Raw genomic sequence first — 5,914 nt, forward strand, 5'->3', positions numbered from 1 at the left:
GACCTCATCCATTTCCAGGAGATCGATGCCTGATCTCTTTATCTCCCTTTTCTATAATTCCCTCATCCACTCCCATGGTCTCTGATTCCTCTGTTAGTCTGAGTGGTACAACATCACTGACACACCTGCTCACCTCAGAGAGAGAGAGAGAGAGTGAGGAGAGCCAGTGACCAGTCCTATCATGGACAGAGTGCAAGATAACAAAACACACACACACGCACACACACACACGCCCACGGGAGGAAGATCCAACAAGGTTTAGTTGTACTAATTACTTACAACAACAGTCACACAGGAAGCCCTTCTGTCTTCAGCAGAGGACTAGTGCTTAATTCTCTTTTGGAATTAATGAGCTTCTGAACACTCTCCTGGATGAGTGTATCTCTCACGGTGTGTGTGTGTGTGTGGTGTGTGTGTGTGTGTGTGTGTGTGTGTGTGTGTGTGTGTGTGTGTGTGTGTGTGTTGTGTGTGTGTGTGTGTGTGTGTGTGTGTGTGTGTGTGACAAAAAGAGAGAGAGAGACTCAGGTTTTTGATCTATTCTTTGTCTGCTGGGCCTGTCTGTCTAAGAAACCAGACACACTCCTCTCTTCTCCTCTCTTCTCCTCTCTTCTCCTCTCTGTCCTCTTTCTCCTCCTCTCTTCTTCTTTCCTCTCTGGCCTTTCTCCTCCTCCCTTCTCTTCTCCTTTCCTCTCCTCTCTTGTCTTGTCTTCTCCTCCTTCTCTCTCCTCCTCTCCTCTCTTCAGACTGCCCCCTGCTGGTAACATCGAGCCATTCAACAAATCAGTCTCATGAACTCCTTTTCTTTTGGTCATGTAACTCTGAGAGAGGTGGCACCAGGTCACAGCTGCCTGGCACACACACACACACACACACACACACACACACACACACACACACACACAAAGAGCTGGCACACACATAGACAGAAAATATACTCCCAGGTTCTGAGTAAATAAACAGCCTCAGGTCCTGGACTCAACCAAGTCTGTCTTCTGTCCATCCGTTTATCCCTCCCTCCCTTGATCACTTCATCCTTCCATCTCTCCCTCCATCTCTCCATCCCTCCTGTACATACAAAAAATCTATTTAGCTGTTTCTTTCATCCAAAACGATGTAAGAATTGTGTATTTAGAAAGTACATCTGAAGATCAGAAGTGCATAATTCAGTGGGCTGAGTCAAGGAAAGCCACAAATGACCAAGCACAGTGCAATGCCCCATCTCTCCATCCTTCCATCTGTCCCCTCCATCTCTCCATCCCTCCATCTCTCCAGTCCTCCATCCCACCATCATCCCTCCTTCTCTCCCTCCATGTCTCCATCCTGGACTCTGCTGTCTGTCTCCTGCTGTTGTGTGTTTGCGTGGCTGTCTCAGCATGTGTGTGCTGTCACTGCAAATGGGACAACCAAGAGCCACATTGCATTTTTACTACCAGAGCAGGACATTTCAAACACACTCACTCACACACTCACACACACACATACACACATGCACTAACACACACACACGCCCACAAAGCTGTGAGTAACTGTCCTTAAACTGAGGTAAATAATCTCTCTTTGTTTCTGTATTGAAACAGATAATAAGATGTGTCTCAGGATGAAAAGCGATCCTGTCCTCCCTCTGATCTTTCCATCCAGTATGCTGTTATTGATCTCCCCCCCCCCTCATAAAGCACCCCCCCCCCCCGGCCCGCTGCCACCTGGGAGAGGGGGGCAGTTAGCAGCTGTATTTATAGGGGGCGAGGTGACAGCACAACTGCTGTTAACCAGCCGTCTCTGTTATCTGGTTGACTGGCTGGTTGGTTGGTTGGTTAGTTGACTGGCTGGTTGGTTGGTTAACTGGCTGGCTGGCTAGTTGGGTGGCTGGTTGGGTGGCTGGCTTGCTGGTTGACTGGCTTGCTGGCTGGCTGACTGACTGGCTGTTTAACTGGCTGGCTGGTTCAGGCATGCTGGCTTGCTGGCTGGCTTGTTCAGCATGTTTACAGGCTGGCTGGTTGGCTGAATGGCTGGTTGGTTCAGCATGTTGCCAGGCTACAGCAGTTCTGACTAGATGTCTCTTGTTGATTTAGAGCAGCTTCAGATGTAAACAGTACAGACATGAATAGAATGAGCGTGTGTTAGCTTGTTGAGTTTGATTGCTTAAAACTCAACAAGAGTCTAAAATTGTTTTATGTAATGTAACCATCACCACCACAGTGTAGAGAAATAATCATTCTGTGTGTGTGTTTGTGTTGCACATGTACATTACAGAACAATCTGGCATTTTCTTTTGCACCATGTCATCTTGTTAAATCTCAAGTGACCTTTAAAGAACCTAATTATCCAATGTCTTGTTCAAACCTAATCACACTTAATAATTACTGAAATACATGTACTTGTCACATCGTCTGTTGGTGAAGGATTTCATTTAGATCATTCGAATCCATTTATACATAGAAGATAATAAAATAAAACAAATTAATTTTACATGGAGATAGATCCCTGGATGGGGTCTAGAAGATCTCTGTTCCTGGTCTGGTGGTCTTCTTCTATGGTGCCTAGATCTCTGTTCCTGGTCTGCTCTTCTCTGGGTGTAAATAGTTAACTCCCCCAATGGAGTTCAACAAGAGACAACATTTTACATTTAAATTATCAATGAAGCTTCTCCAGATAAAAAAGGATAAATTGGAGCGAGAGAGAGAAAAAGAGAAGTTGCTGCCAGAAACTTGGAATAATGAAAGTATGTTCTGGAGATTAATTATTGAGAGGAGAAGATCTTGTCAAAAAACTCATTTTACCCAGAATTTTGAGGAAACAAACAGGTGATCAAATACCTGTCTATCACTGGTCTATCTCTCTAAGACCTGTCTAAGACCTGTCTAACACCTGTCTCTCTCTCTCCCACACCTGTCTAACACCTGTCTCTCTTTCTCCCACACCTGTCTAACACCTGTATCTCTCTCTCCCACACCTGTCTAACACTCTGTCCTACACCTGTTTAACACCTGTATCTCTGTCCTACACCTGTCTAACACCTGTATCTCTCTCCTAAACCTGTCTAACACCTGAATCTCTCTCTCCCACACTGTCTAACACCTGTATCTCTCTCTCCCACACCTGTCTAACACCTGTCGCTCTCTCTCCCACACCTGTCTAACACCTGTATCTCTCTCTCCCACACCTGTCTAACACCTGTATCTCTCTCCTAAACCTGTCTAACACCTGTATTTCTCTCCTACACCTGTCTAACACCTGAACCTTTTCCTACACCAATCTAACACCTGTATCTCTGTCCTACACCTGTCTAACACCTGTATCTCTGTCCTACACCTGTCTAACACCTGTCTTTCTAACACCAATCTAACACATTGTTGTAAAAGAGAAAGAGTGAGAAAGGGGAAGAGAGAAAGAGAGAAGAAAAAAGGGAAAGAAAGAGAGGGAGGGTAGACAGAGACAGAGAGAGAGAGAGAGAGAGAGAGAGAGAGAGGGAAGGAAGGAAGGAAAGAGAGGGAGGGTAGAGAGAGAGGGAGAGAAGGAGGGAGAGGCCCAGCTCTCCTCCATCTCCAACTATTTTGTGTTTTCTCATTCCAGCTGCATCTGCTGGACTTATGATTATTGCTGAATCAGCAATTGAAGCCAAGAGGGGCTGAGCGTATGTGTGTCTGTGTGTGCGTAGGTGTGCATGTGTGTATGTGTGTGTGCGTGTGTGTGTTGGTGTGCGTGTGTTTGTGTGTCTGAGGTTCATCTTTTATCCACACTACACATCCACCTCCCTTCCTCTCTCTCTCATTACCCAATCCCTCCATCCATCTCATTCCTTTAGACCTCCATCATTCCATCTCTCCATCCCTCTCCATTTTTCAATTTTTTATAGATCACCAAAGTACAGATTGTAAGCTTTGAATGTACTCCAAAAAGTCTATTAGATTTTCGCGGCTTTTAATAATCAGATGAGTGTAATTAGCGTCCACCATAGTAGCAACCATACAGTCAACATACTACCAAGAGTCTTTGTGAGTGGTGGCTTGACCGAAACTAGGTGACACATTTCTAACAAAACAAAGATGCTAATCAAGCTCAATCCCCATCATGCCCCCAAAACTAGACTAGAAAACATGCTTTAAGGAGTTTCCTTTGCTGACAATCTATGAGTATTCGGTGATCCTTAAAACGTTGTTTGTTATATTGAGCGATTTATTATAACACTTTCGTAATATGAAAACAGGAAAGTGGTTCAAAAAAATGTTTTTGCATCCCAGCGCAGATTTTGAGATAGGTGGATCTTTTTTCCAGCCAGTCATCATCCCTCCATCCATTTCTCATTACCCCCTCCCTGGCTTCAGCTCTCAGTGGTATGGGTAAGAGGGTGTCAAGGTTTCAGACGAAACGAGAGGGAGAAAAAAGAGAGAGCGAGATAGGGAAAAGAGAGGAGAGAGGGAGGGATTGAGGATGTAACTTCTACATAAATGTGTTACTCATCCATCAAAGGGGCTCACCTCTCTTTTAGACTCTCCTCCCCCTCTCCTCCCCACTTCTCTCGTTCTCCTCTCCCCTTCCCACCTCTCCCTGCCCCTCCTCTCTCTCCTCTCCCATCCCCTCCTCCTCTGCCTCCTCAAAACTTTTGGGGGAGGTGGAGGGGAACAGGGGGGGGGGGGGTCAGGGGGGACTGTATGTTTAGATAACACATGTACAGAGATTACTGATGTTGATACACTGGAATGGCAAATTGTGTGCATAAACACAAAAAAACACACACACTCTCACACACCAGGGCAGGGTTTAGGATGAGTGATGAGGAGAGAGCAGACCTGAGTTCCTTCATATAATATTACAACCCTACGAAATACTACGCCTCTCCCCCTCTCCCTCCGTAGCCCCTCTTCCCCTCTCCCCCCCCCCGCCCTCTCCTAAACCAGACACACAGAATCCCACTGAGTGCCCACAGACACACTGAAAAACTCATAATTCTTTTTTTTGATGATTTTCACCCCCCCAAAAAAGGAATTCAATTTAGAGCTTTGATTGGCAGGGCTGCCTCTAGGAGGGAGAGAGAAGGGGGGAAAGGAGAGGGAGGGAGGGAGGTGTGGAGAGAGAGGAGGGAAAGGAGAGGGAGGGAGGGAGGTGTGGAGAGAGAGGAGGGAAAGGAGAGGGAGGGAGGGAGGTGTGGAGAGAGAGGAGGGAAAGGAGAAGGTAGAGGAGAGAGGGAGGGACAAAGGAGAGAGGAAAAGAAGGAGAGGAGAAGGGAGAGGAGAAAGGGGGATGAGGGAGAGGGATGTAAAGAAAAGAGAAAAAGAGGGAAAGGAGAGAAGGAAGGATGGATGGATGGATGGATGGAGGGAGGGAGGGAGGGAAGGAGGGAGGGAGGGATGAGGGAGAAGGGGAGGGATGGAGGAGGGAGGGAGGGAGGGAGGGATGGAGGGAGGGAGGAGAGGGAGGGAGGGAGAGAAGGGGAGGGATGGAGGGATGGATGGTAGGAGGGGTGGAGAGGAAGACAGGGATGTATTGTGCTCAAGGCAGCAGCAGTTCTATGTTTGCTTTGGTTTCCAGGGCAACAGCGGAGAGCTCAGAGATAACTTAAACAGATGTGAGGCGAGCGAGGGAGAAAGGGAGGGAGGGAGCGAGGGAACAAGAGAATAAACGTCTGGAGAGAAGATTAATCTGCTGTCTGAGGACTCTTTCTCCATCTCTTTCTCTCTCTCTCCCTCTCTCTCTCAGTCTCTCTCTCTCCCTCTCTCTCTCTCAGTCTCTCTCTCTCTCTTTTTCTCAGGGTGGTTCTACTCGTACAGCAGAGACCCCCAAGAGAGAGGGAGGAGAGAGAGCGAAGGAATGAGAGACAGGACAGGAATCGGGGGGAATAGAGAGATGTTTGAACGAGATACAGGGTTGTTGAGGGAAAGTGAAAGTAAGTCAAGAGAGAGAGATGCCAAAGTGAAGA

The sequence above is a fragment of the Osmerus eperlanus genome, chromosome 20, assembly GCF_963692335.1.
Source record: "Osmerus eperlanus chromosome 20, fOsmEpe2.1, whole genome shotgun sequence".
NCBI classification, from domain to species: domain Eukaryota; kingdom Metazoa; phylum Chordata; class Actinopteri; order Osmeriformes; family Osmeridae; genus Osmerus; species Osmerus eperlanus.